The following is a 9,556-nucleotide window of genomic DNA, read 5'->3' on the forward strand; positions in this document are numbered from 1 at the left end:
GTGTTCCCAAACACACTCTGTCTTCAGAGGTAGCTAATTTTATTTTTAGACAATTCTAATTTGTTAAACATTTCTTCCTTATATCCAGTGAAGAAATCAGTCTCTATGTTTCTTTGCCTAGTTGGTACTGGTTTTGCCCATTGGAGTCAAGCTAATGTCTTTACATTTCTTCAAATATTTGAAGACAGAAATAGTGTCCCCTCTATATCTTTGCTCTGGTGGTCATTGGGGGAGGGAGGAAGAGGAAGGAGAGAGGAAGCAAGTCATTCGGGACTTTCCTATTTTAACTGATTATTCTTGCAAACTAGTGCTAAGCTCATTTGTTTTTACTTGCTGAAGGACTACAAGTTCTGTTTCACACTCCAAACTTTGGTCCTTTGCTCTTGGCCTTAGTTATGAAATTTTTTTTCCGCTAGAATTTCAAGACAGGATCATTGTGGTCATTTAAATCAAGGGTAAGAAAGAAACCAGATCTCAGTAGGATGTTTTTTAAAATCTTGATTATTTTGTTACAGTATGGTGCCCTACTCAAAGTGAGCTTTGACAATATAAAAGTTAGACTAATTTTTAAAGTACAGGAAGAAAAATTCTATTTATTTCAACTCAAGACTTCTTTACTGAGAACCTACTCTATGTCCCAAACTTTCCAAAGTATTGGAATGCATTTACATGTCATATGTAGGACATCTGGGTGGCATAGCGGATAGAGCCGTGGCCCTGGAGCCAGGAGGATCTGAGTTCAAATGTGGCCTCAGACGCTTACTAACTGTGACTTTGGGCAAGTCATTTAACATTTTTTGCCTCACTTCCTCATCTGTAAAAGTGAGCTGGAGAAGGAAATGGCAAACTACTTCAATATTTTTGCCAAGAAAACCCCAAATGGGGTCACAAAGAGTCTAACACGACTGAAACAACAACAACAACATGTTAGTGTAGAGTGTAGTGTGGAGTGGGAGTAGGGGGAATACATACACAAGTGTATGACAGTCTGTATTCTCAAAAAGTGTAAAGGCTAACTGGCAAACAAGTCTTAGAGGCTGCAAGGTGGGCTGGTAGATAGAGTGATGGCCTTGGAGTCAGTAACACCTGAGTTGGAGTTTTGCTATAGAACCTTACCAGCAGTGTGACCCTGGGCAAGTCACAACTTCCTCTCAGCTTCAGTTAGATGACCTATAAAATGGGGAGTAATAATAGCATTGCCTCCCAGGGTTATTGCAAGGATTAAACGAGACAGTGTTGGTAAAGAGTCTTGCAAACCTTAAAGTGCTAAATGCTCAGTGTTGTTATCAATCCAAACCATGACAGAACTATGCAAGAAAGAAGATAATTAATTAAGCCACAGGACATGCTATGAAATTACTGTTTCAAGTAAAGGTTTAGACCAGCACCTTTTAAAGTCTGTCTTCTAGCTCTGTAATTCTTTTATCAATTTTATTATTCTTATTTATTTTTATTATTTATGTGAGCCAGAATTGTTAGGAAAGGCTTCTTGGAGGAGGTGGGATTTCAGCTGGACCTTGAAGGATGAGCAGGATGATAGAATCCTACATTTATGACTAGAAGGGACTTAGATGTCAAGTCCAACTTCTTTTTAAATTTTAATTAAAAAAATTTTTTGTAGCAAAAATGTATAGTAAAACAAAGTTCCCACACTGGCCACCTCTGTGTGTATATGCACATACACACACACACACACACACGCACACATGCACACATGCGCCCCCATGTCAATGTTTATCAGGGTGGGGCCATGTGCATGCTGAAAGTGAGCCACAGGTGAGAGTTGAATGGCAGGTAGAGACCAAAGGTGGATGAGCAGCCCTGAAAAGGACTCCTATTTATACACTATGTTGATATGTACATATACACACATACATATATGTCTCAATCTACACATGAGTCTATCACCAATCTATATGGAGGAGGGCAACATATTTCAGCATAAATTATCTGAACTTGTGGCTGGTCATTGTGTTGTTTAGAGTTTTTAAGTTCTTAATAATTATGTTCTCAATATTAAGTTCTTAATAATAATGAAAACAATAATAATAGCTAACATTTCCTATGTGCCAACTGGGGTGTATGGGTGTTCCAGGAGGACTAGCTCCTCTGGTGTGAGGATTTGTTGAGTCCTTTTCAGAGCTGCTCATCTACCTTTGGCATCTACCTGCCACTCAACTCTCACCTGTGGCTCACCTTTAGCATGCACGTGGCCACACCCCATAAACTGGCTCAGCAGATGGACTAAAGCAGGTTGAAGGTAACCAAGGGTGTCTATCATGTGTAAGCATGTGAAGACTCCCACAATGGAAATGGGTAAATGAAAATAATTTGTTCCAATTGCCATGAAGGTAGCTGAAGCAGACACTGTGGAGAGCTTAGAACTTAGTCAGACATAGAAGACACCAGTCACTCACTGCATGCTAGGCCATTGTTACTCATACTGACTCTTGTCTTGCCACTGGACTTTGATGAAGAAGAGAGAGTGAGGCTGATGACTTTGTGTAACTCTGCCTCCCTTAAATCCAATTCATCCATGAGTCAAAACATCACCTTGTGATGTCATTGGTCCTCTTAGCAAATGAAGGACAAACAACAACAACAACAACGTGCCCTAAGTGCTTTACAATTATCACCTCATTCGGTCCTCACAACAACCCTTGGATGTAGGTGCTATTATTATCCCCATTTTACAAAGAGGAAGAAATAACTTTTCAAGTTTGTTCATTTTTACTATATTTTTGTTATTGTACAAATGGTTCTCCTGGTTCTGCCCACTTCACTCTGCATCAGTTCATACAAGTCTCCCCTGGTTCCCTTAAACCATCCTCATCATCATTTCTTACGGATTGATAGTATTCTGTCACTTCCATATCACATTCCACATACCATAAGTTGGTCAGCCATTCCCCAATTGATGGTTACATTCCCCTTCTTTTACAGATAAGGAAACTGAAGCCCAGAGAAGTTATGTAATTTGCTATAATGTTAATGGGATGTAAGATCTTCCTGGTCCATTAATAGGCCTGATGTAGAGCCCATTAAGGGAACCTTGCTTAGGGGAGGCTTGCTTGTAGGAAGGCTTTCACATCTTTTGATAATTTCTAATTAGGCACTGAGTCATGAGGGTTGTGATGCCTTCTGGCTCTGAGAAGCGTGTACATACTCTGAGTTGGTAGTTTGCTTCGGGGGCTTGATTATGAGAAGGATCTTATAATTCCCTGGTTGACACTCTGAGTAGCTGTATGTTCAGGACACCTCCCTTCCCCTCCCCCCACCCCCTGACTGCTCAAAGCTAAAGCCTCTCTCAATCCAGTGGTATATGTAAAGTGTGTAGCAATATTTCTTTGGTTCAGGAAGTTAAGAACCCTATCTATTGGTCCTTATTCTAATTTCTCTTCTCTGTATTTTCCCTGATGTTCAGGGTGCCTTCCCCTGAACTAGTGAGTGTAATTAAAAGAAGATTATTGACCCCTTTTTTGAGCAGTCTTTTCTAGTAAAGCAGATAAAAGAACCTGTGCTAGCAGGCCATCCTGGGTGTGCTGGTGTGGTTGCCACTACACTTGCCCAAGAAAACCTTGAACAATCCTTGCCTAGTAAATCTTGTAGATATTTAAGGATGTAATAGTCAAAGAATCAGTGGATCATATATTTAAGGTTTAAAGGGATGTTGGAAGTCATCTAATCTAATGCCATTTTAAAGATGAGGTAACTGAGGAGAGAAGGTCACAGAGGTAGTAAGTGACAGAGACAGCATTTAAACTTAGACCATCTGATTCCAAAGCCAGTGGTCTTTGAGCTGACTGTACTATTTCTTGGAAAAATAATATTCAACCTATAGTACTTATATGGATGTTCAATGTGTTTATCTTCTGATTCAAACAAACAAACAAACAATTCTTATTATCAAGCTTCCTTGTCCTTTCATTTTATTCTCCAAGAGTTCCTTAGGTCATCTTGGTGACTTTGTTGGCTTTGTTACTTCAACTAAGGAAGAGAAGAGGAATAAGGATGGGGAAAGAAGAAACATAAAGGGACTGAGAGTATCCATTCTGAAGTTCTCAGGGATGTCCTTTGTATGTCCTTGGTAGCTCTCTACCTGGGAAATATTTTTAGTTACCTTGAAATCTGGGTGAGCAGTTTGCTACATTTCAAGTGATATCAGAGTCAGTTTCCATAAACTATTTTCTCAAAGCTCTGTCCCATAAACAGGTATTGTGAGGAATAGCACATCTTTTTCTTTTTTCTTTTAATTTTTTTTATTTTTAGTTTACAACACTCAGTTCCATAAGTTTTTAAGTTCCAAAATTTCTCCCCCTCCATCTCTTTCCCCTTTCCCCCCAAGATGGCATGTAATCCGACATAAGTTCTAAATATACCTTCACCTTGAACTTATTTACATAACAGTCAAGTTGTAAAGAAGAATCATAACCAATAGAATGAATTATGAGAAAGAAGAAATGAAACCAAAAAAGAAGGGGAAAAAAGAGAGCAAATAGTTCACCTCTATCTACATTCAGACTCCATAATTCTTTCTCTGGATGTGCATAGCTTTTTCCAGCATGAGTCTTTTAGAGCTGTCTTTGAACCTTGCGTTGATGAGAAGAGCCAAGTCTATCAAAGTTAGTCCTTACAGATACTGTGTGTCTGTAATGTTATATAATGTTCTCCTTGTTCTGCTCCCCTCACTCAGCATCGGTTCATATAAGTCTTTCCAGGTTATAATGAAGTCCATCTGCTCGTCATTTCTTATAGCACAGTAGTATTCATATATCACAATTTGTTTAGCCATTCCCCAACTGATGGGCATCCCCTTGATTTCCAATTCTTTCCCACCACAAAAATAGCTGCTGTAAATATTTTTGTGCATATGGGTCCATTTCCCACTTGTATGATCTCTTTTGGATACAGCCCTAGAAGTGGTATTGCTGGGTCAAAGGGTATGCCCTTTGGGCATAGTTCCAAATTGCTCTCCAGAATGGCTGGATCAGTTCACAACTCCACTGACAATGTAACAGCACTCCAATTTTCCCACATCCTCTCTAGCATTTATGATTTTCCTATTTTGTCATGTTAGGCAATCTGACAGGAGATACATGGTACCTAAGAGTTGTTTTCATTTGCATTTCTCTAATCAATAGTGATTTAGAGCATTTTTTATATGACTATAGATATCTTTAATTTCTTCCTCTGAAAACTGCCCATTCATATCCTTTGACCATTTCTCAATTGTGGAACTTTTCTCAAATAATCAATCAATTAATTAATTTTTAGTTTTCAACATTCACTTCCATAAGATTTTGAGTTCTAACTTTTCTCCCCCTTCTCCCTTCCCTTCTTCCCAAAATGACTTGCAATCTGATATAGGCTCCACATATACATTCATATTAAACATATTTTCACATTAGTCATGTTGTAAAGAAGAATTAGAACCAATGGGAGGAATCATGAGAAAGAAGAAGCAAAAAAAAAAGAGAGAGAGAGAAAGTAGTATGCTTCAATCTGCATTCAGACTCCATAGTTCTTTTTTTGGAAGGGGATAGCATTTTCCATCATAAGTCTTTTGGAAATGTCTTAGATCTTTGCATTGCTGAGAAGAACTAAGTCTATCAAAGTTAGTTATTGTATATAAAAGAAGTAGATGAACTTCTCTAAAGATGTCAGGTTGATAGCTTTGGATAGAGGAGTTGGCAAAAGGACAAGAGGAAAATATTTGCAATGCCATTTTCTTTCTCAGTACCAAACCTTGGCCCAACCCTATACAATGCAATTCAGTCCACGCCAATCTAACCCAGTTCAACCTGAAGCAATATTACCCATCCTAATCCAATCTAATCCAACCGGCATTTATTAAGTGCCCATCATAAGTAAGGCACTGTGCTAGTTGACAGGGGTACAAAGACAAGATGGAGAATGTTCCTACACTTGAGGAGCTGGTGTTTGGGTTTTTTTTTTGGAGAGGGATGCCACATATGATCATTTAAATATATCCTTGATAATTTGAGGAGGGAGAGAGCACTAACACTCAAGTACACTTGCAAGGATGAGAAACTTTCAGGTCTTCTCTTAGCTTTTAGTGGGGATGTAGGTGGCTCAGGGGACAGAGTGCTAGCCTGGAGTTAGGAAGACTCATCTTCCTGAGTTCACATCTGGCCTCAGACACTTTCTAGCTGTGTGACCCTGGGTAAGTCACTTAACCCTGTTTGCCTCAGTTTCCTCCTCCGTAAAATGAGCTAGAGAAGGAAATGGCAAAGCACTCCATTATCTATGCCAAGAATTCCCCAAATGGGGTCACAAAGAGCTGGGCATGACCGAAACAACTGAAAACAACAGCACTAGGAGTAACCTAGGACCTCAGGATCACAGGTGCAGAGTTGGGAGGGACTTTAGAGGCGATTAGTCCCTCAGAGACTAAGAGATCTGGTCTAGTCCTTCCACTTTACAGATGAGGAATCTGAGGCTGAGAGGTTAAGACACTTATTCAAGGTCACACAGAAAGTGGAGGGCAAAGACAGGATTCAAACTCATATATACACCTCATATGGGACAAAGACGAAGGAGTAGTAACCATTTGGAGATTTAAGTTCATGTTTAACTTTTTGGTCCATGACATAATCGCTTAATGCAAAAATATCCAGCCCCCTCTAATTTGTGGGCCACACAAAGTCTTTAACACTCCTTCTTCCCCCATGGAATTTTGTGGCTAGATGGGAGGCGGTGTTCTGTCAATGTTCCCATTGAAATACTTTCACTTAGAGACTAGGCTTTTCCTAGAGTGGTCATAAAATTTGATGCCTGTACTTAATTCAGTATTGGTACTGAAAGGTAAGTGAAGTCCTTGAGATGCCAGAGAGCCAGGGCTTAATAGCAGCAATGCTGGTACTCTCACTGAATGCAAATTGGAAGTTACCAGGATACTGCCATAGCATTTGAGCTGGTGTCCTGTCTCCCAGTCTTTCTGCCCTCCAATCTCCTGCACAGAATGCTTGCTGCCAGATTAATCTTCTTTAAGCACTTCTCTCACTGTGCCACTCCCCAGCCCCCAAATCTTCATTAGCTTCATATTGTCTATTGAATCCTGTCCAAAGTCATCTGGCTAATGTCCAAGGTCCTTCATCATTCACCTTTACCCTATCTCCCCAAGAGAAGGCACCGTAGGACAGGAGACTCAGTGCTAGCCCTGAAGTTAGGCTTTGACTCTCATGCCTGACCCTAACTCTGTGACCATAGATGTAAGCTATTTCTTCATCTGTAAAATGGGGATAATACCTCCCCTACCTACCTAACAGGGTCAGATGAGACAATATGTGTAAAGTGCTTTGTAAAACTTAACGTATTACTAAATATAGCACTTTAAGGTTGGCAATGTACTTTAGATAAGTTCTGTCATTTGATCCTCAAACAATCCCATGAGGTGCTATTGTATATCCTTTTAACAGATTAGGAAACTAGGGCTGATAGTGGTTAAGTGACTTGCTCAGGGTCATATGGCTGTCTGAAATGGGATTTGAACTTAGGTCCTCCTGACTCCAACTCTAACACTCTATCCACTGCATCACCTAGCTGCTTGGTAAATGCCAAGCTAATTAATGTCCTCCAACATACACCCTCCTTCCTGTCTACAACTCACAGCAATTTTATTTTCTCTTCCATCCGTTTGCTCGTGCTGTTCCTTCCCCTTAAATTCTATCTGTCCTTTAAGGTCTAGTTAAGTTCCTCAGTCCTCTTTGTAATCTTCCCAAACTGCTGCAGCTGATAATATTCCCCCTCCCCCTTTTTCTGTACTCTTATTTTGCTTAGAGCAGTGGTTGTCACCCTTCTTCAGTATGAATGCCTTTAGTAAATGTTAAAAAAAGTCACAGACCTTTCACAGGAGCCTAGTTTTAGTGTTAGTATCTATTCATTGAGAAAATACACACTGACAAAAAAAATCCCTATAATGCACTTCAGAAAGGCTTGCTATTCCCTATACACAACATACAGTCTCTTACCTCCATGACTTTGTGAATTGCTAATTAGTTTATGGAATTATGAAATGGGGGCAGGCATGCTGGACTCTTTGGGTACTTGCCGGGAAAGACCATGATGGCATCAGAGAGTAGTGCTGCAATCACATTTTAATAGGGCACAGGGTACAGGGGTAAAGGACACAGAAAGTACAGACATGCAGCAAAAATGGGAGTTACAGAGGCAAATGGCATGGGGCTAGGGTTTGGGTGGTAGAGGAAGTTAAGTAGCCTGGGGAAAGGAATGGGGAAGGGGGAAGTCACAGAGATTAATGGATTAGAGTTGGGAGCCCTCAGCAGCCAGGATCCATAGGTGATAGCAGAGTGCTGGGAGGGGGCAGGAATTTGTGGTCTCGTTTTTATAGGGTTTTGGTGGAGAACAGACTAACTCTGATCTGTGCCATCTTGTGGGTTAGTTCATTAACATAGTTGCATTATTTCAAAGTTAGGTCTTACCGTGGATATCTGGAGCTCATGAGGTTTACATATCATAGGACCAAAAAACTCTGAAAGAAGACCTAGATTTAACACCTCGTCTTAGGATGTGATTTTTAGTTAATGTATGATATAGTTTGCAAATGATGTTCTTTTGATCTTTGGGATAGTCGGTACATGACTTTTAGGTTCTTCTTTGCAATCTTCCCACTATTGTTGCTCTGTATTGGCTACTTATAAGTTTACTTACTACACTAACTAGAAGAGGGTGGGTGGGTGGTCAGGGGAACCAGAACAAGATATAATTTTAATACACTTTGCAAGACTGTCTCTTAGGCCTGCAATGTTTTCCCTCTTCACTCCCTCCTCCCCAACCTCTTCTATTATTCAAGGTTCAGCTCAACTGTCAGTTCTTACAGGAGGGCTTTCTTGAATCCCCCTCTTGTTAGGACCACCTCTGAAATTACTTTTGTATTTACTTTGTATGCATTTTGTATTTTCTTATCAGGTATTGGTGGTTCAGTTATTAGCATAGCTGCCTTCGAAGCAATTGACTCAGGTTTTCTTTTGGACCGATGCAGATCAAATTTTCAGAAGCAGTGAAAAAAGTATTGGATTTGGAGATAAAGATTGTTTTCAATTGTGTCTGATTCTTTCTGACTCCATTTGGGGTTTTCTTGGGAAAGTGACTTGCCATTTCCTTCTCCAGCTCATTTTACGGAGGAGGAAACTAAGGCAAACAGGGTTAAGCGACTTGGCCAGGGGCACACAGCTAGTAAGCGTCAGAGGCCAAATTCAAAGTGAGGAAGAGGAGTCTTCCCAACTCCAGGGTCTATGCACTGTGGCGCCCCCTAGCTGCCCTTTGGAAACAAAGGACTGCAGCTTTAATTCCTGAATTGGCTACAAGTGTAACCTTGGGTGAGTCATTTAATCACTCTAGGGCTCAGTATCGGTCATCTATAAAATGAGTTCTATTTGATCTCCTTCAAGGACGCTTCCAGTTCTAAATCTTATGATTTAGGTAGATTAGATTCCACCCCACCCTGTCCCACCAGTAAAATGGATGGTTTTTGAAGGCAAAGACTGTTTTCATTTTTGTCTTTGTATTTCCAGCA

This window comes from Trichosurus vulpecula, chromosome 2, assembly GCF_011100635.1.
Source record: "Trichosurus vulpecula isolate mTriVul1 chromosome 2, mTriVul1.pri, whole genome shotgun sequence".
NCBI classification, from domain to species: domain Eukaryota; kingdom Metazoa; phylum Chordata; class Mammalia; order Diprotodontia; family Phalangeridae; genus Trichosurus; species Trichosurus vulpecula.